The 23,668-nt window shown below is 32.7% G+C and overlaps 1 protein-coding gene and 1 long non-coding RNA gene across 8 annotated transcripts in view; one reads left to right on the forward strand and one right to left on the reverse strand.

Moving 5' to 3' along the window:
• The window catches only part of LOC111422759 (homeobox protein prospero), a 74,667-nt gene extending 55,633 nt beyond the window's left edge, over positions 1 to 19,034 (reverse strand). For 3 of the 6 annotated variants that reach the window (XM_023055977.2, XM_023055975.2, XM_023055974.2), the window contains exon 1: positions 9,451 to 9,587. The gene's annotated coding sequence lies outside the window, so the exon portion shown is untranslated. Of the gene's footprint in view, positions 1 to 6,869; positions 7,182 to 9,450; positions 9,589 to 18,956 lie in introns of those variants that run through there. The other 3 variants (XM_071197858.1, XM_023055972.2, XM_023055973.2) reach the window with 3 other exon arrangements.
• On the forward strand, positions 6,007 to 8,595 carry LOC111422760 (uncharacterized). Of its 2 annotated transcripts, none has more exons than XR_002707370.2 (2): positions 6,007 to 6,559; positions 7,175 to 8,595. It is a non-coding gene; the product is annotated as an uncharacterized lncRNA (long non-coding RNA). The 2 variants fall into 2 exon arrangements; XR_002707371.2 differs by having other exon boundaries at positions 6,007 to 6,555.
• Positions 19,035 to 23,668: the final 4,634 nt, after the last annotated feature.

Consider the following 23,668-nt stretch of genomic DNA (forward strand, 5'->3'; position numbering starts at 1 on the left):
TTTATTCAATTCGCTTATTGTTTTATACCAAAATGGGAAACTGTGAACACAGTACAATAATCCTAAATCATCAATTTTCCAAACGCTACTTTACATACTCAAAAACTCATACTGAAATAATCCTCACATTAGTTGGTGTGCCCGCTGGTAGATAATTAAAGAGAAGCACACAACGAATGTATAGTATGAAAAAATGTCTATCGTAATGTTTCAAACGTTTCAAACATATCACGTAATAATAATGTAATTCGATTATAAAGAAAATGATTTAAATGATATAAATAATAGGTGACTTTTTGATGAAATGTAGGTGGGTTGTTGGTAGCGCTGTTGGTGGACCGACATCGAGTTTAGTTGCGGCGCTAATTATTACCATGTAACTGGATAATTAGGGGTTTTGTGTTTTTGCTCGCGTCCGGCTGATATTTTGTTGTAAATTAAAATTATCGACGACCTAAACGGACCTCGAACGAAATTTCACCGGTAGGTGGCATATACTGAAAAACGACTGTTATCACATATAATATTAATTTGCAACCAAAACCCGTTGCGTGAATTCGTCCCGGCTAATGAGACCGTTAGTATGGTTTAGAAATAAACTACTTTTCGACGGTGTGCTATATGTTTTGACGCGATGTTATTATTAATTAAATTTAATATCTTCTCGGCTTTCTACGTTAATTAATATTAAACAACGATGAGACATATTAAAATTTAATATGTGTTTAAAAAGTAAGTGGATAAAACTGTAAAGTTATTAGAGGAGGAGGTTCGATTCATATCGACCAGTTTTAATATATTATTGAATTAAAATAAAAATCCAATACTTTTTCTGGTCACTATCTATTTAATGTCTTACCAGTTGCGGTTTACGCCATCATCAGAGACTTTATGGTAGTTATAATTAATTTTATCAACATATAGGATTCGTCTTTGTTGCACTTATTAAAAATACACGTCAAAAAGTTTAAATTTATAAATTAACACGATTAGATCCAGAATTTCGACACAAAAATATATAGTTATATTACAATGTTAGTTTCTTTGATATTTGGGTTGCCTATATCAATTATTATATTTCTCTTAAAAAATTTAATTTGAATTAAATTTAAAATTTAAAATAAGAATAAAGTTGATAATAATATTTGGAGTTAATACATGTGTATTAGCTTAACATATGATATATAACTCGTGGTATTAAACTCAAAAGCGTGAACAATGACACTTCTCTCTGTGTATACATAGTTTTGGCCATAATCGTGTACCTTGTAATGTTAATAGATTATTCACTAATGAATTTTGCTAAACACATGTGGTATCAATCGGCGCGTTTATCGTCAATGGGCTCAACCCCGCAACCCCGCGCGCCACCTAGTTTCCCATTCGACCCCTTGACCCAACCCCGCTCGTGCCTACTGTACATAATTTGGTCACTAGTTTACACATTATGGTTAATTGCGGTCCACCGCAACGACTGTTCATTAAATGTTACGCGTCACTACACGTGATTGTCACGTGGCATACGATTCTCACGTGGTCTATAGTAAATTATAAATACAACAAACATACGATTTATTTAACTTCCCCATTTTCATTTAAAATCAGATTCAAAGTTCTTTATGAAACGCACCACATTTTTTTTTAGTCAAAAAAGTACATAGAGAAGAGAAAATTAAAGCTTTAAATAGCTTTAAATATTGATTTGAATAACGTATCTTAATTCAATTGTTAAACGATATGAAACCATCAATCGAAAACAAGTTGAATTTGGGTAAAAGCGATTATCGACCAATAATTGTCGGTAATTTGGCGGTGTCGAACGCTAATATGCCATAAATAAAAACAATGTGACAATTAAAGGTTTTAATTTATTTAGTGTTCCGCGCGAAAATATGAAAAACAAATTACGGGCCGATTCGATAAAATTGGGTTTTGTTTATAGGCGGTGGTGGCATCGGTGGCTGTCGAAGGGGGTGGTCGAGCGAACCCCTCCGCTAAAAATTTAATCGCCCTCCCAATAACCAGGTTAATTATTAAATACAATATCAGTTTCAATTGCATTAATATTCACACAATATTTGACACTGACCTATCCCATTCTGGTCGTCGGGCATTTCAACGACCCGCGTATACACGCTCGACGCAATTACTCGTGTGCGTTGTAAATACATGGCGAGCACACGAGTACCGATTGTTTGTTACTACGGTTATAGAAATGGGACATACCAGTTAATTGATGCGATCGACCACCCCGTAACACCCCCCATTCTACTACTACCATGTTGATTGCTTAATAACTTTTTCTCACCTCACAAGCTAACTAGGTAAAATTACACCCTTGTGTTTATACAACTCATTCTACACACATATTGTCACTAAATTTGACGTTTACAAGAATAGAATGATATCAAAATAGTTCTTTTACTTAAATAACTGATTTCCTTATAAACATACACTAATTATACATTAATACAATGATAAGAAGTTATAATATTTCATATAAAGGCTTGATTATATATTCAATTTTCAGATCACAATATACTAATGACAAGATTTAGAGACCAAAGTGTTAACTCAAATGACGATAGCAAATAGAAGAAAAGATTTTGTTTTTAACAGTGATTATGACCCATTTAAAATGAGAATATTGGAAAAGCCTATGATAACATTGAATTAAGAATAAACTGTTGAATCACAAGACATAAGTAAAACACATCTAGTATAACGATACTACTGTAAAAAACCTGAAATTGAGAATCCATAGCGGAATTTCTTGTTTCTAGCTTAAAAAGCAACAAAGAACTAAGTTTATTATGTATCAAGGCGAGAAAATCGTAAGTTTTTTAAAAATTTACAATGCCAACATAAAATATTGTTGCAGATATAATTTGAAATGTTAAAATTCGTTTGAATAAATTCGCAGATAATTATCGCCGATCTAGGATGTGAATTTGATGCGAAAATTGTGTTGGACAAAGCCATAACATACATTCAAACTAATAACATTGTGAGATTAAGCTTTGTAAACCTGTATAGCATATTAATGTGAACTACAAAAATGTGGTTTAGCGATTAATACAATTAACTTGAATATTTTAGCTGGTTGTGGCGGATAATGTAATAATAACATTTTTGTTACATCGATGATTAAAAACTAAATTCTGCGAAGTTTTCGAACATAAATTTATTCTGTTTTGATATAGATCTGAATTTAATCAGATAAAATCATCAGACTTGAAAGTGAAAAAATTGATTGATTTTAAAAGTTCATCATTAACATTTTTATGATATTTATTATTATTTGTCAATTTGATCTTGAGAGACGATTGTTTAATTTTGTGTTCTTTAATCAATAACAATGAAGATTTGGAATTAGAAAATCATAACAACGAGATTTGTGGAAGATACGAAGTTATAAGATACGATTTTTTATATTTCTGTTCTTAAAATCTAAAAACAATCAAAGTTGCAGAAGTTTGTATAAAAAATCATAAAAATGATATTTATGGAAATTATTTATGTCACACTAAATCCCTATTAAATTTAGTTTAATATGTTCTTTAGCTCATCATGATATCTCAATTCGTTCTTGAGATACATTTTTTTAAAATTGTATTTTTAAATCTATATATAAACATCAAATCTGAAGAGTTGGGTTTAAACACTCACAAGAACGGTGTTTACAAGAAATAAGAAATTATTTAATTATTAAAATTTCATTAAATTTGCTTTAAAATGCTTTTTAGGTTATTATGATATCTGAATTCGTTCTGAAGGTACGATGTCTTAAAGGTCAGTTTTTAAATCTATAAATACTAAATCTGATGAGTTGAGTTTAACACTCCCTAGAACGTCGTTTATAGGAAATAAAAAATTATTTATTGCACATTAAAATTTCATTAAATTTGCTTTAAAATGTTCTTCAGCTTATTTTGATGTCTGAATTCGTTCTTGAGATACGACATTTTAAAGTTGTATTGTTAAATCGATAAAAATTAAATTTGCAGAGTTGAGTTTAAACACTTACTACAACGGGCTTTATGGAAAATACGAAATGATTTATTTCACACTAAATCCCTATTAAATTTGCTTTAATATGTTCTTTAGTTCATCACGATATCTCAATTCGCTCTTGAGATACGATTTTTTAAAGTTGTATTCTTAAATCTATAAACATCAAATTTGATGAGTTGGGTTTAAACACTCATTAGAACTGTGTTTATAGGAAATAAGAAATTATTTATTTCACATTAAAATTTCATTAAATTTGCTTTAAAATGTATTTCAGCTCATCACGATATCTCCATTCGTTCTGGAGATACGATTTCTTAAAGTTTTGTTTTTAAATCAAGAAATATTAAATCTGATAAGTTGGGTTTAAACACTCATTAGAACTGTGTTTATAAGAGATAAGAAATTATTTATAACACATTAAAATTTCATTAAATTTGTTTTAACATGTTTTTTAGCTTATTATGGTATCTCAATTCGTTGTGGAGGTACGATGTCTTAAAGGTCAGTTTTTAAATCTATAATTACTAAATCGGATGAGTAGGGTTTAACACTCCCTAGAACGGTGTTTATAAGAAATAGTAAATTATTTATTATACATTAAATTAGCATTAAAATGTTCTTTAGCTCATTATGATGTCTCAATTCGTTCTTGAGATACGATTATTTAAAGTTTATTCTTAAATGAATAAACATCAAATTTGCAGAGTTGAGTTTGAACACTTACTACAACGGCCTTTATGGAAAATACGAAATAATTTATGCCACACTAAATCCCTATTAAATTTGCTTTAATATGTTCTTTAGTTCATCACGATATCTCAATTCGTTCTAGAGATACGTTTATTTTTTAATTCTGTTCATAAATCTAAACAAATCTGAATACATGGGTTTATACACTCACAATAACGGTGTTTATAGAAACTTAGAAATTATTTATGCCACATTAAGTCCTTATTAGTTTAGCTTTATAATGTTCTTTATTTCAACATGATATCAAAATTCCTTCTTAAGATATGATTTTATAAATTTCTGTTCATAAAACTGAAATAATTAAATGCCGAGTTGAGTTTAAAAAATCATAAAAATGGTCTTTATCGCAAATATGATGTCTTGATAGTTAAATTTGCTTTAAAATGCATTTTATTTCATCATCATAGTTCATTTGTTTTTCAGGTATGATTTTTGGATATTAAAAATATTTTTTTAATTATTATTTTGAATATTCAATTATTTGGTCTATTTGGCTTTGATTTCTATGCTATTCTCATTTATCATGATCTCAGAATCCAGCGTGTGCTTCCTTTAAGTACATATAAAGAAAACTTTATATATTCTCACTTTTTATCCATAACATATTTGAAGGTAATAAAAAAACGTATTTGAAGAATACCTTTTTGGAACTTATATCTTAGCAACAGCGCCATCTATAGAAGAGTTGCTGAAGTAATTAAAGAAATGAAGATATATTTTTGAAGAATACAGTTTACGCTTAATTTTGTTATTAAAATTTTTGAAATATAATAGATTTCTGTATTAATTTTTCTATATTTTTGAACCATAATTGATTTGTTCATAATCGCGAAAGTAGATGTAAACATAACGTTGAATATTTATTTTTCGGTCTGTTGTAGTATTTCTGGCGGTTGAGTTTGTCGATCGTATCGGGGTGGAAAATGTGGATAGAACTAAAGGCGGGGTCCCGCGAAAGCTGTCAAACATGACAAAACTATACCTTTGGTGCTGCCCAAAACGGTCGAAACCGAGCTGATAGAGAGTAGGCCGGGGCGATCGCGGAGCCGCGCGCACCATTTCGGCCCGGGGTAAATAAAATAAATCACGGGTATTTCGAAATTGAAACGGGCCCGGGCGTAAAGCGGCAAAACAAAAACGCGGGCTCGCACAGTTGAAAATAAATCTCCAATAGAGGAGTTACAGCGGCTATCAAATATTTCGAATTTTAGATTGATTTATTTCAGGTTCGTGTAAAATATAACGACGAGACCGTTTTCCGACGCCCTCAATGTATTTTCTCTTCTCTCTATCCAAATATACGCATACTTTTTCAAAAATCGATATTTTTCAACAAATTTTTGTTTAATATGTACCAAACTCTTTTTTTTGCGACATGAATTGAATTGAAACTTTCAAAAGCTTTTCAAAAGAAATAAAATATATTTTTTATATAAAATAGCCGGTTGGTCGAGTGATGGAACCGGTATAACTAGCCCTTTTGGACAATACCAAACCAGAACCACCAACGGTTTTAATCCTTACATCTGTGTGTTTATACTCATATCTGGTTCTACAGCCTTTTGTCCACAACCCCTTTTTAGACGCGATCTTGCTCCGGCGGCTGGTTTTACAAAAGACCCTCGGACCAATATAAGGAGCTCAATCGAAAGATTTTATTCAGTTTCGACTTGGTAACCCGTGCTGGTACACATAATTTTCAACAAGATGTAATCTTTTCGAAGAAGTCGTTGTTTTCGACCAAATTTAAGAAGCAAGCAACAAAATTTTAAAGAAACAAAAACATCAAGAGTAAGTAAGTTATTTTTTAATACATACGTTTTGAATTATAATTTAATTAATAATTTGAGCTTTTTTGTTTTAATTTTGAGTTTAATTTATCTAACGTTGAGATCAAGAAGTTGTATCAAAAATTTTTGTTTGTCGAAAAGATTTATGTAGCACAAAAAATAAATAAAAAGCAAAAAAAAAACTAAAATTTATTAACGATAATAATAATAATAAAGAGTAACAACATTGAAAGCACAAACATGCGGCGCGTCCTCCACATAAGCAGCAAATAAAAAAAATTGAAAAAGTGAACACACGAGCGCCAGTTTGTTTACCTTCAACTCATGTGAGCGCTAAAGCATCCATGGTTCGCGTAAAGTTCGTATCACGTCGAAAGCGTTGATAATTGCGAACCCACTTAGTTATTAAACGTACGTCCATCCACTTTTGGGAGGTCTTTTTGTAGTTAAGATCCGCTTAAGACGAACTATGTTTTTAATATTTTTGTATTATTTATATGGTAAATCACTCGTCCAGAAAATACACTATGATTATTAAATATAACTCGGTCCCGACCAAATATTAATTTTAAGGTAATAATGATAATCACTAAGTGTCCACTGTTGTTGTGTTCTTCCAGTTTCGTCAACACCACTTAAAGTGGTAAACACTGGGAACAAGAGTAGGAGTTGGAATAGAGCAAGGAATGTAAGTCCGTTTCTGGTTGTCCTTCCTGAGGGTGCCAGTTTCATCTGAGGTCCCAAGCCGACTGAGCTCCTGAGATGCCGACGACGTCTAGACGTCCTGCAGGAGGAGCGGGACCGTCGCCGCCACCACACGCGTCGAGTCGTCCTGCGCAGGACCTTACGCGACCGGAGGATCCCGTAGGAGTAAAGTTAAGACGCGGGCATAAGGATATCCTTAGGGAAGACGACGGCCAAGCGGGAACCGGCCGACGACTGACTCAGGAAGACGTCCTGAACGTCCAGAGGGGCGCCGGCGTATCCCCACCATCATAACCACGCCCCCCACGGAGGGGCACATTCTCATCCCTTCAAGGATATTTTTAAGTAAGGACTAAGATTTTTCAAGAACGAATTCGCCATCCCCACCATCACCAACGTCGGGACGCCGAAACCGACGCCGTCGCCGACGATTGCCACCCCCCCCACCGATCCCTCTTTCCCTTTCAAGTTTTCAACCCCCATCAGGATTTATCCTTGCTCAATTTACAACACTTTACACATACACATATTATGGATTAACGATTTTTTTAACTTTTTTCATTTAATTGATCAGATTGAAATTTCTTATACATATAAAATTAATCTCTTTAAACCGATAATAATCGTTAGAACAAGTCGAAATTGAAAAATTAAACAACATAACACACTATTTGAGATGTTAATTTTAAATTGAAATTTGGTGAGTTTGCAAATGAATGATTTAAAACGATTTTTTTATAAAGTTCGATGAAATAGTTTTAACGATTCCAACAATTTGAATGCAATCCACATCAAACATACAGGGGAGATTAAAATATTATCCACAACAAAACTAATTTTAAAATTTTTTGTTCAAATACCACAAAATTTCTCTTAGAACTCTAAAAAGATTTAATCGAAATGTTAGAGGGTTGAAAATGAAATAATTAAATTAAAATAACCGAGAGAAATTTATGTAAGATAAAATTAAAACTAAAAGTGGGTTTGAAAGATTGATTATAAAAGTGGAAAAAATTATAGTTCTAATATTTAGATTTGACGAAATGAATACCTCATCAACTATCTTATTATTAAAAAGGACGATTACACAAAGAAATGTATGTATCATAATGAAAAGAAGATTTTTAAAAATAAGTAACTCACCAAATACAAAAAAATTCTAACTTCCGCTCTAAGTCCCATTTCAAATTGACCAAAAAATTAACTTTCTAACAACTTGATGAAATAAAAATATAAAAAAACAAAGTCCTCAATTAATAAAAATTCAAAAAAGTCAAAAAAGAAAGAAATTAAAGATGTAAGTTCCAAAACAATAGAAGGAGTTTGATAATAAAAGAAGGAATTAAAAAAAAAACAATTTTCTCAAAACAAAAAGATGTCCGCGATAGATAACCGGAATAACGGTGACAGAAAAAAGACAATATCAGGGCCCCAAGTCAACCGGCTAATCAAAATTGAATTGGAATCGAATCATTTCCCCCACCGACCGCCCTCCGATCAACGATATCGAACGAAAGTTCGCTTTTCTCTGTGTTGTTTTTTATCGTGTTCGATGTACCTGACCTCTGCTAAATAATAACAGAAAAAAAACCTAGTAAATAGTGGAAAAAATGCGACGGCGCACACGCGTAGTACGCCGATTTTTTTTTTTGATTTTATTTTTTAACACCCGCCGGATTTTTATTGGAAACAAACCCCTAAAATGTTTTTAAAAATAAATCGGTTAAAAATTTTTTTTTGGCGGTTTTACCAAGTCGATTCTCGTATTATAAATATTTATTAGAAGTTTCAATTGTGGCTTTGCACTTTTTAAAACGAAATATGTAATTTTTTGGCGAATTTAATAATTTTTTGGCGATTTAAAACAAAAAAAAAAGAAATGTTTCGATTTGTTTCTGTGTACTTACGTTTTTTTATTAATTACTAATAATTGTTAACGAATCCCAATAAAACTTGAACAAACTTAAAAAATAATTTTATTTTTCATTCCCCACCAACTTTAAGATTTAAAACCACTTATCACCTTATTTTGTTTAATTCAACACCTTTCACCAACTTTTCACCACTTCTTCAAAGAAAAAAAAATAAACTAATTTTTAACATTTTTTTTCACTTCAAATTATTTTTTTTTTTTACAATTTTTAAAAAAAGCTTAAGAAAGCGAAGAAGAAAAATTTTTTTTCAATCTTACCTTTTGGTCGCCACCCCCTTCGAAATGCCGATGGAGTTGGTGTCCTTGAATGAAATGCTTAATTTTTTTTCTTCTTCTTCCGGTGTTATGAAAGACGACGTATCACGCACTTAGTATAGGAATCAACACACTTAGGGGACATGGTAGTGAATGTTCGTCTTGTGCCACACTATCAGCCCTTATCGTAGAGTGGGGAGGACGCATGAGCAGCGCCGCGACGGCAAGGATGCCGACTGGTGGCGGCGCCGACGTCCCGTGGCGAAAACTCAAACTACAGGGAGGCGCCGACGTCGAAAAATCCCAGGTCGGAAAAGTGCTGCGCGCGAAAAATTATTTTAAGCTTATAAAACCCGGTGATATCAAAAGTAAAATCATAAAAAAAAAGATTTAATAAGTAATAAATTTAATAACAACAAATTGTTACATAGTAAATTAATTAATTTTATGTAATTCTGTAGATACAATTAAGTATTTTGGGGGTGTTGGTGTCGTAAACGACAATCGCTTCAATTTATTTGACCACAGCATCGCCACGACCTCCACCACCAATATAGGCAGAGTGCCGTAAGCCGTTACTCTAAACAAATACAATTAAGCTGACCAGGACAAAGACACAGAGAAAATTGGTATCTGCTTCGTATGTATACAAAAATTTATTGCCGGCCATCCCCCACAGCATCTTACCAGATGGTCCATTTAAGAATTGGAAAGGGGATTAGATTTTCAATGCTACTGAATCTTATTAAAAATGTAGTTCATTTTGTATTCGTGGTTAATTTTATTAAGAAAATTATTAAATTAAATTAAAATTAATTTTTGACAAATTCATTATTAAAACTTTTGTTTTGGTTATCGTTTGTTGCCCAAACTGGAGGAATGCACCCATAACTAACAAAAGTATTGACCACTTTGTTTCGTTCTAAATTTTGTGCAAAATAGGATAAGTCATCATGATCTTAGAACGATTTGTGCTACCACGAGTTTGCCATGACTCAGGTTTACCAAACCATACTGTGAATCAAGGAAATTTTAGCAATTTGGGTAATAAAACCTCTTCAGCAGTTTCAGGAATTTTATGAAAAGATGAATCAATTAATCCAGTAACGCAAACAAAATCGAAAGAAACGTGAGTATTCTCTCAAATACAAAGTTAGATCAAATATATGATTTTTTTAGTTACTATATATACAGAGTTCTTAAATTTTTTTTCATTTTCAGTTTTAGATAAAGCTGTCTCGTACGACAGTAATAACGTGTAAAAAACCATAAAATTGAATAAAGCCATTGGAACGTATATTTGCGTACATGTCAGTAAATATTACTTCACCGCTTGATTCCACAGGACGACATTCAATAGAAGAAATGTTTTTCCAGAAAATATCGTCCAACAGGTACATAATCACATAACATTATATCTCACATAATGTCTTTTTTTCTAAATTTTTATGATCTTTCCATTTTATTTCTCCATATTATCCAAATACAGAATCTCCTTAGAACCTAGAACTCCTTAAAATAAGATCGAAATGATTTTTTCAAAGTTTCCCACTTTTTGACATAACCTTGATTGACAGGTTTTCATATAACATTGTTTTTCAAGAAATTTTTTCATCTTATTCCTTTATCTTTACACCTTTTTCAAAAATAGGGTCTTTATAGGCTGTAGTTAAAATATTAGTCTAACTTGGTGTATACCGAAAGAAGACCCATACCAACAGGTATTTACAGGCATGTTCACATCATCATCCCCAACAGAAGAGGTCCATGATCCGTACATTATTTTAGCGAGCAGCGAGACTATGTGAAGGAGAGAACTTGAAGCAGGAGCAACAGTTTCTACGAGGCGTGCTGCAGAAGAATGGATACACTTCGAGGGACATCAACCAGGCCATCAAGCAGCGAAAGCAGAAAGAGGACACGGTAAGTACAAAACCACTTGGATTTATCTGTCTTCCCTATGTTTCAGGTGTAACGGAACGAATTGCTAGGCACCTCAAGAAGAACGACATCGTTGTGCGGTACGGCACGGTCAGCAAAATTCGGAACACACTCCCGATAGCCAAGGACAAACTAACTCCATTAAAAGGAGCGGGAGTCTATCGACTATCGTGTAGTTGTGGGAAGGTTTATGTTGGCCAAACTGGACGCAACGTCGAGTGCCGCATCAAGGAGCATGAGAGGGATGTAAGGCTGAAGAAGATCCAGCAGTCGGCGGTTGCGGAACATTGCCATGCAGAGGGGCACCGAATAGACTTCGAACAAACAAAGGTGCTGGCTAGGGACAACAGATACTACCAAAGACTGACAAGAGAAGCCATAGAGATCCACCGACACAAAAATAACGTCAACAGAGAGGATGGCTGGGAGCTTAGCAGAACATGGAAGATGGTGATGAACACGAAGACCTCTTCCCGCCTCACACCGGACGCGACGCAATTAGTTATTAATTAGTTTGTAATTAGCGTTAACTGATTATTAATTAGTTTTTCTGACTTATATATAGTTACCGATTTTTGATCTCGTCACTTCGAACCAGTTTCTGAAGAAGGTTGCAACATGGCATCCGAAACGTCAAACCTTTTATTAAAAGACGCACGGCAAAACCCGAAAGTTTCTAGTGTTAGTTCTAGTTTTAGTTCTAATATTAGTCATTTCTTAACTCCTCAACCTAAGGTCGGAGTGAGTTTTTGACATTTTGAGTTATTTTGACATAACCGGAATTATCATAACATTTACAAAACATTAAATCGCAAAATTGATATCTTAAAATCTCACTTGACCTTGAAGGCCATATTAACATAATAGCAAAACCGTCTTATTTCCTCTCTCCTATCGCTTACCGATTGCCAATTACAACATGACAAGTCAGAGACCCCGAAAAGAGGTATTGAAAATGCCTTCAAAGCCCAGATGGGTTTAGCAGTGGATTATCCTTTGCAAGAGTTTGGGAGTTCTAACAATGATTGACATCACTGGTATAGATAAAACTCCCAAACATTTTTCATGATTTTAAGAGCAATTTCATCCATCATTTTCAAATAAATAATTTCAAAAACCTTAACCTAATTCGTCACACCCAACTCAAAGCCATCTTCAACTAATCGTTATGTTTCTAAAATTTTAGCAGTATTGTATCATCTCAGCCTACACAAGTAATAATTTCCAAAACTTCAACCCCATATAATCTAACTACATATTAATCTAAATCCAATGTATCAAAACCCAATCCAAATTATGTCCGTCGTCTTCTAAATCTTATACAGTGAATTACACTTAACATGCAATATAATATATAATGCAACAATATAATTTGACATTACAGTAAAACCTCGATATAACGGATCAATACGGGGAACACAGTGTCCGTTATAGCTCAATAAAAATGTACAGTGAAGAGGCACAGCTAAATCTAAAACTTTCTAGTTCTAGGTCTAATGTTAGTTCTAGTGACAGTGCGTTAAGTTTCGAATTCTAAAAACGTACGGCTAAACCCGAATGTTTCTAGTTCTATATCAAGTGTTAGTTCTAGTTTTAATTGTTATTCAGTGTTAGATTGTGGTATATTTTTATTGAACGAAAAGTAGAACTAACACTAGACTTGGAACCAGAAACATTCGATTTTAGCCATGCGTCTGTTAAGACAGACACTCAGAGTTATCATACAGACGTCACCTTTTCCAAGTAAAACTTTTCGTAAAACTACCCAATGCCTATACTATTAAGCTATGTTACATTTTATGTGGGACACTGCAAGTGCATAGTAGTTTCGTAACTTTGGTTACTGCATTCATATATTGCGAGTTATATGAAAATATATGAAATTATATGATCAAGAATTTACTACCCTTTATACTTTAAATTATTTAACAATTTTTAAAATTTAAACCAGAAACAAAACATAAAACAGTTTTGAATGAAAACAATTAATGATGTGCATTTACAAACAAGAATTGATTTTGTAGAATATTATTATTATCAATGTGTTAGTAATTGCAGTACTGGAGATTAGCCTTATTAAGTGATGTTTCAAAATCAGGAATGCAAAGGACGAGTGACATCCAGCAAAACATAACCAATACTAATCCGCTTGCAATCAGTAGTATGAATACGACATCAAAACGATTGGAAATTCTATACATCATAGCATGAAAAATTTTACGAATGTATTCATAATGTATCCCTATAAATTGAAACCGATATTTGAATATACAGGAGGCTGGTTTTGCAATTAAATCTGATTATTTCTTACGAATATTGGCTCAGATGGAAATTATTGATCCGGATGGTTGTGCCGTATTTCATGGACAGATAAGTGGCAAATGATAACACTAATGATCGAAAACTTCTACAACGCAGAAGTGAGTATTTTCTTAAGGCTTATGTTAGAGATTTTGGTTTGATTAATCACATCTCATTAACAGATTGGTTTATGTGTAATCTTAAAACAAACACTTAATTGTATACTTATTATTGTAGAGTTGGAAATAACATGCTGATCTTCGAGGCGTTGAGAATGGACTGGTGCGTTGTACATAATTTGCCTTTTCACAAAACGAACGAAGATATGCCTGGTCATCACGACATTATAGTTCTCGAAGCAATAAAACAGCAACAAAAAAAAGTAGAATCTATATAATTTTTTAGACATAATATTTGTGCCAAAAATCATCCTGTAGTTGCAATAGAAATAACGGTGCAATCGGTGTAGCATAAATAAATACTTTCTGTCATCAATAAATGCAGAAAATGTGTTTTATCTCAATGAATCTAAAACTGTTTTTAAATTTATCGGATTTGTAAAAAGTTTTAAACGTGATAGGTTTAACGTGTTACATTTTTATGAACAAATATTGTTGATTTTGAATTTTGTTTTTTCTTTTATAGATTGCAAATTTCGTGAAATGTAAAACTTAAATTAAGTAGTTTGGAAGAAAACGCAATGTTTTGCGAATTTGAAAATATGACACAAGAATGGGAGATAAATCATCATCAAAATCTAGTTGGAATGATTGGCTAATGAACTGCCTAATAGCAAGGATGCGTAAACATCACGGTCACTACGTGAAATTTTGGGGGGTGGACGACCAGAAATCTCTGTTATCGCACATCCCGGACTACCGTCATTCGGGGGCCGCGCCAGTTTAAACCTTTCACGGCCGGATCTGTCATGTACAAAAACGAAAACAACGGCGACGATAACCGACGTTAAGAAAACAAAAACACGCCGCACCCCCTAAAACGGAATTAATTACCCCCACGGTGGTCCGATCCTATCGATTCTGGTCGAACAATAACAGAATTTTGCGTTTCACCGGTAACAGAAGCAGAAGGGAAAAAAATTTAATAGAATAAATATTGCGTTCAAAAAAAAATTTAAAGATGAGTTTATGAGAAAGTATTTAAGATGGCATGTTTAATATGATGTTTATTATTTTAGACGATTTTAAAGTAATAAAATATATGTGTGTCAAAATTGGGAAGGATTTCGGTTTTGGTTTGCTACGGTGATGTGCGGTGAGAGCGCGGATGGCCACCAGAGCTCTGTGATACTGCACCCTGCAAAGCACAACAGGTGTCCACGGTTCGACGCCGTTCACCATCCAGGAAAAAAATGTAAAAAGAGTAATAAAAAAAATTTTAAAAATAAAACGCCGCGACTATTCGGCTTTTTTCCGCTCGCACACTTTTTTTCCAATATCGATGACACCTATTAATACATTTCACGGTTATATTTCGTGCCGTGGTTCATTGAGCGCGGGCCGACACTACAACAAAAAACCACGCTTGTTTTTTTATTAATTATAACACACAAACGTATTTGGGGTATACATTTTTTTGTTCCAAATCTGTAGTTGAGTCCTTTTTTTAGTTTTTGCTAATTGATTTTTTATTGATAACAACAAATTAACACGGATATACACCATAAACTGTACAGAATGAAACAAAAGATTGAATTAAAATTAGAAGAATATATATATATATTAAATATATTTTATATATATATATATATATATATATATATATATATAAGGAATCATTCATAACACAAATTGTAAACATTCTCATTTATTTCATGAGAAAATATTTCTTAAAAATTAAAAATTCCAACAACTAGAATAAAAAAATAAATTAAGTGAAAACAAAAAATAAATAACCAAACACAAGTTGCCATTTAAAGCGCACTTTAAATCAATAAAAAAATAAAATTACTTTTTATTACCACCTTTTTTTCCATTTCGTTTAAAAACTCAATGACGCCAATTAATAAATAAATTTTAACGTATATTTTTTTGCAGCAATTCAATGAAAGTACGTTATAACTCGGACGGACGTTGAAACAAAAAAAATCCAACACTTTTTTCTATTTTTATTAATTATGCACTATAATTTTTAGTGAATTCGAAATATATAAATTTTTTACTAGTTCAATTTTTTGAACGTAGTTGTCGTTTTATTCGACACGTAGAGAACAACAATAACAAAAAACCGACTAAAATAAAAAAAAAAAAAAACTGAAACGAGAGTTGATGTGCAGTTAACTCTCTGTACTATATCGCAAGGGATTCAGTAATTGATCGCCGTACTGACGTTGTGCTGTTTCGGGTATCGGCTTATTGTCATTTATACACTTCATTTAAGTACAAATTGATTGAATTTAATAATTCTCGCGTGAGCTGTATATACGGAAATTTTCATATAGAAACGTCACATTGTTCTCAGTGTGATTTTTAATTCAATTTAATCATAAAAAAACACTTAGGGGTGTCATAAAAAATTAAAAATTTTATCAATATACCGTTTAAAAATGGATTTAGGAAGAATAAACTGTAAAAGTGTACAATGTTATTTAACGCTCTAATTCATAGAATCTTAGTTTTTGAAAATCATCTTCTTTGATCTTTGCAAACATTTTTTTTGAGTCATGATTGCAGTTCCACATCAGTAGCGCTCCATGAGGAGTTGTATAACACTTAAAATGATGTAGTCTTACAAAAAAGAAAAAGAGTGGTTGTAAACATGTGAATTTTTAAAAATGTGAATTTTCTTTCTTTCAAATCTTCTTCTCTCTCTTTATTTAAGACTATGTCTTGTATTTCCTGCTTCATTAGGCCTCTTGGGATACTGAAGTCCCGTATTTGTGCCACCTTTTATGGTCGTCGGATAGGTCTCTTCAACCTCGGACTCACAGTCTTGGTAGCTCATTCGTTCTCATTTCTGTGACTCTTAGCATGCCCTTGGTTTTTGATGTATCCGCCGTTGAAGTTTCTTATGCATAAGTCAGTATCGGCCTTACTGCCGTTTTGTTCCTCCATACCATGTCTCTTAGATATCCAGATATTCCGGGGCTTTTGTTGACTTGTGCCCTAACTTCCTGATGCAAATTTCTGGAGCTAGAGATGTCAACGTCCAATAACTACAGTGCAGGCACTGTCTAATGGGGCAGTCATTCAATACTAATTTGCACCTGAAAGGCTCTTTCGATATCACCATTGCGTATACCACGTCGAGTCCTTTCGCTGTGGTTTGGAATCCCATAAATAAAGGTTTATTATATATGAATATATACTATGAATATTGCGTCGACTGTAGATCTACTTTGGATAGCTTGGATACCTTTTTTCAATTATAATTAGAAATCAAATACAAATTTATTTGTTAAATTTAAAAAATTAACTGTATGTTAATTTGTAAATATAACTTGAAATAAGCTAATTAAGATAATTTAGGGAATCGTTGGTTGGGAGATAATATAATATGATCAGGGTTGACGAGAATTATTAATTTTGACTGTGGAATCTCTGCCACAAACCGAACACTGGATTAGAACGAAATTCAATAAATATATAATACCGACTTGTTATTGTATATTTATTCAATAATGAGTATAATTAGATAATAAATATTAGTGACACATGAACGCTTTATTATGCATATGATTAACATATTTCGAATTTGAATTCTTTGAACAGCTTCAGTTAGTTAACTTCAGTAATCAATTACATTTCCTACATCTTTTTTTCGCTCCGACACTATCTTCCTGCAGTTGATCTCTTAATAATTCCAAAAAGCATTAATTCCACTACGTCCTCCACTACTTGTACGACTCGATTATTACTCTCATCTTGTTATCAACCATCATACCTTTTGCAATTTATAAATTTTAAACATTTAGTGAATCTCATGGTTTAAAAAGTTTAAGGTTATTTTTTTTTTCTTGTTTTGTTTCACTACTTTTTTAAGATTACTTGTTTTATGTTTACTATACTTTTATTATTATTGTCTTATTTTATTTACCATACTTTCATGTACTCCATAATTTTAAGTGAGCAGCAGAAATGTCAGATGAAAATGGTTGAAACCTGAAAATGTTTTGATCTTTTAGTTGCTGCTGGGATTAGCACAAAATTCAAAGTTTATCGTAGCACTCATGATTTGTGATCTAGAAACCTCTCCTCTGTTTTGAAACCAGCTTTTCCTCCAATTATTGGTTTTAAAAGACTCGTCCACACAGAGATATGTAAGTAGATGATGTACAATCTATAGAAGAGTCTGGTGTTCGCTGCAGCAAATTAGCGAAATTAGTTTGTGTCTCTTCACATATTACAGCTTGCATTCCAGTATTTCGATCAGTACTTCGTTAACAAAACTTTCAACAGATTTTCTCAATATCTTTTTTTCGCTTTCATATTTTTCTGATTCACAATATTCAAACATTTTACAAATGATCTGCATGTATAAATAAACAAAGCCGGAGTTACCAAAAGCATGTGATCAGAACATGTGGTCCGGCAACTGTTGCAAACTACTTATGTCGAGAAGCAAACTCAGATGTAGAAACGGCCAACAGGCTACTCTTATCTAGAAACTAGGTTATAAGTAGCTCCTAGCCTTCAACAAAACTAAAGGTTTTATCACATGGTTGGTGTTGTTAGAATTAATGCATATAAATTGAGGGTGCATAAACATTCAAACTTTGAAAATTCCTACTCAGATGTAAGAGTAGAATATTCCTACCAAATCCAGAAAAAAGAGTTAGCAAAAAATAACTCTCACACGCGTTACTGTTTCAGCAGGTATGTTTTGAGCCCAAAATTTTGCAATTAGGTAACAAACGATGCCCATGATGAATATGTTCCATCTGACTTTATATGTAAATGAATCACAAACAAGAAAACGTTTTGTTTAAGTTGTAAAAATATTAAGTAATATGGTAATATGGGTAATATAGGTAATATGGCGACATTGTTAAAATGTTAAATTGTTCGGTTAAAAATACCTGTAAGAATTATTATTGACTTTTTGTGAAATCTTATATGACATAAAGTAAAATAAAGTTATTAACATATAATTGCTTAAAATACCTTTTTAAGTATTAACTATTTCAATGTTTAGAAAGTTAAGCACTTTCTACTTCCTGTTGAATTAAACACATAGTATACAATGATTAAAAATTAAAAAGCTGAAAATTTGCCTAATAAAATTAAAATTTAATTTTAAAAACTTACCGCTAAATAAAACAGAAAATTTAAATCAAATTCCACTCAAATTTTAGTATCTATCACAGGTAAAATTCTTGAAAGCACTAATGTGACTAGACGAAGGGTAGAGCGTCTTAACAAAGACTGGTAGAACGTCTTAAAACAGTAAAACGAAAATTATCTTAGATCATCCCCTCCCCTTAAAATGTTTTTCTAACGTATATATTCGAATTTCTTATGGTTTTAATTTGTTCGTATGTATAGGGGTAGGGGCGGTTAAGAAAGAACAAACGGCACGTGACCGTTAAAGATGTCATCCTTGAGTGCCGTTTGGCGTGTGCCAGACTGTATGGTTCGTTGGTTCCATACCGGTTTGAATGTTTGAATTTATACCAACGGTCGCTATGCGATTAAGGAAGTAAAATGTACTAAAAATGGGGTACTTAATAATAAATAAAATATCCGGTAATATCAAAAACGATTTAAATGCGTATAATATATTTTTAGCACGCAAACTTTGAAATGAACAATTTGTGGTCCATAATTGGGTATAATTGGTGTTATTTATTGGATTTATTTCTCTTTTTTCGGGTCGTACTGGTTTGAAGTGATATTAATATGAATTGTATTGTGTTAATTTCTGGTGTAATATTTATGCGCCGATTTAATATTTTACGTGTATTTAATAAATAGTGGAGATTTTCAATTCATATTAAATTGCTGCATTCGAAATTATTTCAATGAGGCTTTCGTAGGGAATATTGTAAATTGGTTTACGCTGCTTTCATTGACTGAACAAATTGATGTTTGTAAATGGGTGGGTGGGCTTATTTTTTAATGATTCTACCATGTATTTTTAATTTCAATTATGGCCACTAAACATTTTGTTTATGAGGGTTTTTAATGGAAACTGATAAATTATTTATTGTCAATAAACGATTCATATTATTTTGATTATTTACATAGTTTTCTATGACTAAAGTAGTACCATATAATAAGTGATTTTTTAGCGTGTGTACACCACGCGTTCGCATCGTTCCATTGAATGATTTCAACATCCGGTTAAGTCCCTTCAAGATATAGCCACACTTCCTTCAACAGCTCAAGAATATAACGATTACAGACAGACGTTTTTACACGTGCCAAGTTCTATAAAAAAATTCAATAAAAAAATTCATTTAACATCTGTTCTATTTTCTAATTTTCCACTAATGTAACGTTATATCATCATCAATGATATTACTTAGAGGGTGAAAAATACGTAAAAATACACACATTAGCTAAATTAAGAATTGTCTCTTTTGTATTATGTCTTTAATACAATTTCGTTCTCAGTGTTGTGTCCCGTAGTAGTCTTCAGAGACTGTAGAATAGACGTGGTGTTATCAAGGGTGTGATAGTAAAAACACGCAAAGAGTTGACACGCGTGACTTCGGGCTGGTCTCGCGTCTGTGGGGTGTAATATACAGGAGATATTAATTACTCACTTGGCATAAATTCATAATGTTTGTGTGAATAAGGGTGATGGTTAGTGAATACGAGATGGTTTAATACTTAATTTGACCTACATATGCAACAAGCTAAATACTTATGTCATGGAAAAAGTAATTTGTTGTTTAAATGATAGTTTAAGTGAGGTTGAATTTTAAAAATCTTGTTGAAGTCTAACGCTGAGTTTAAATTTATGTTCTTCAGTGTATTTTACAAAAAAGTTCCATTCTATGCCTGTAAAGATTAAATTTAGCGGCACCCTCCTGCTAATGAGTAGCATCGTTTTTTCTGCTGCCAAGGTTAAACAGCGGACCGTCTCAGCAGGTTCTGTTTTATTGTACATTTCCAGGTGGAGTATTTAAACCTAGAAAGAACTGATACTTGCAAGTTTCTGCGCATCATCTGTATGATGTGCTGATTTATAATTTAGTTATCTAAACTTGAAAATTTTGCCAATGACTAACCCAACCCAACACAAAAATCAATCTTCTTCTTGGGTGTAATTCGATTTTTTGACAAATCTCCAACATCCTGAATGCAATCCTTCCCTCGGCTAAATAGCAACTTTCCAAGTAGTTTCAACAATGTCACGCATAAATTATGGCCTGTATGTAAAAGAATTTAGAGAGTTGCACTTTTTCTTCGGGATAACCATAAACTTTAGGATCTTCTATCTGCTACAAAAAGTGCCCTCACTTGAACAGATAACACACCTGTTACGCGAAAGGGATTTTTCTGTGCCTTACTTCCTGCTGCTTTTGTTAACTCATCTCCCATGAAGATGTAGTCACGTCGGTACAATTTCACCTTGGCAACACTATTATCACAGTATATGGAGTATATAGGTGGAGCACTTTTCCTAATCTAGTGAAGCTAACTCTCGTTTTTGTTATTTCATTGCTTCTGCACAAGCTTCCCAAACTCATGATACTTCCGACATATGCAAATATTTGGTTGTGTTTTAGGATGTAGTAAGTCTAGCGTCCTGCGTTTTCAAAAATAAGTTTTAACTCCAAAGATAAAGGGATCACTTTAAAAATTGATTTTTTATTAATTGCTATAACATTGTGAATATCTTTGCAAATATGTATCAGTTATTGAATAAATACATTTTCAAAACTATCAAATATTTTTTTGAATTTTCGTACGTCGATATTATATTCCTGCCAGACACAGGCACGGTTAATTACGAACCCGAACAATTCAGTTTCCACCGTAATTTACCTGTTTTATTGAAAATTTACCAGGAGATCCCGCACGCCATATTGATATGAAATTATTGACACATATCACTAGAAGTAACCGTAAAATCATGAAGGATTAAGATAAATGACATAAAAATGAATATCAATTTGAATTCCTGATTTTACATAAAAATGATAGTAGTAGTTTTATTTCATATTTATAAATTTTCCTACACTTTTATGCTGTTAATTTATTTATATAATAAAAAAAATCTTTGACCTGTTTTTATTTGATATTTATCAATGAATTTAATAAAACATAAAAAAAAGAGAGAGAGTAAAGTATACTTTCCGTAAACAGTAAGACAATCATTAGCTTTCGTTTATCGTTAAACGAAATCTAAGTTAAATCGGGCACGAACAGCCACAAACCTGTTCTATTATTTAGTAAGTCATTTTTAATACTATTTGACATTAAATAGAACATTACCGTCGGACAATACGTCCCTAGTCCGTCTTAATGTATAATACATGCATAGGGCGCGATGTTATCGTTGAGCTTGGGTCGTGTTTTATAAGGTAAAGCAGGATAAGAATCCATTTCAGTAGTGTCAATATAAAGCTGGTCTTATCAGATTGCTTGAATAGTTAATGCCCGGGGCTCCGTCCGGTCGAAATTAACGTCAGGGGATCCAAAATCGAGTTTTTCGGTCATTTAGGAAATACAAGTTCAGCAATTACTACTCCAACATTTTTCTGTATTCTGTGTATCTATGCTTGAAGATAAAAAATTTGTCGTTACGACACAAAGCTATTAATAATGTTCAGTAGTTATGGTATTAATGGGTATGGTGTTAGAATTTATCTCTGAAACTCTCCAGGAACCCAGGTATGAGTGATATTAATTCGACGAATGTGGAGGATCGCGCGAGGTTTACGTGAGGAGAAACGGGGGGCATTGCAACAGAGAGAGGTGGTGGAGGAAGGTTTGCCGTTGCTGCCGCTTGGACATTTCAAATGAAAATTAATTGTCGCAGGAGAAACGCTGCAACCTGTTAATTAAAAGAGCGAAGACAGAGCGTTCGTCGGTGATTATTCGTCGTTTGGTGGAATCGCTATTCCATTAGGTTATGTTGAGAAATTACTAACAGGTCGGTAATCAACTAATGTTTCATATCTTATTCAAAACATGTAACTAAAACACAATTTTTATTTAAATAGAGTTTTAAAGATGATTACAAAGTATACATACACATGTAAAGTATAAAAGTTTAAGTATTACGTTGAAAATAAAAAGTAGAACAAGATTAATGTAGGTATAGTACGTGGCGGAATAAGATCGTTTTTTTGATAAGAGTCACGTAAGTGAATTACTTTAGTAAAAGGCGCGGTTCCCGCGAGATTCTTCCTAGGAGCGGCTTCTTGCCCCCCGGTGGCTAAGCTCCGACGGGGCGAAGGCGTGGGTCCCTTAGCGTGTGCAAAGTAAACTAGCCTTTTAATGAATTCACTCCATTCCATTTTCGATATAGGTTGGGCTTAAAATAATAACCGAGACGACGACACGCGGTTTTACTAGGAAAATTGTAAGATAAATATTAAGGGAGCGTGACAATATAAGTAATTAACACTAAAAAAATATAAAAAAAGGCGAACTAGAAGCATTTAAAGTTGAACTTACTCCAACATCACTCAATATATTTTAGTTTTATGTATACATTTAAATTTCCAAAGCATGTCAAATAATTTATTTGGTACCATACATTACTTCTTAAATTCCTTAAAGTTCTTTAAGAATAGGAAAAATTGCAGAATGAGATATTAACCCTATTTAAGAATATTTCAGATGACCAAAAAATACCGAATAAGTGGAAGAATGGTACAACGATACCCACTTTTAAGAAAAGGCAAAAGACGCATCCAGAAAACTACCGAGGAATAACACTGCTTAATTGAATTTTTAAAGCATCATCAAAAGTTGTGCTAGGAGAAATCACCAAAACCATAAGTATACGAGGACTGTTGACGCAATGTTTGTTGTCAAACAAATACCGAAAAATCTCTAAA

Source organism: Onthophagus taurus, chromosome 7 (genome assembly GCF_036711975.1).
Source record: "Onthophagus taurus isolate NC chromosome 7, IU_Otau_3.0, whole genome shotgun sequence".
Lineage (NCBI taxonomy): Eukaryota > Metazoa > Arthropoda > Insecta > Coleoptera > Scarabaeidae > Onthophagus > Onthophagus taurus.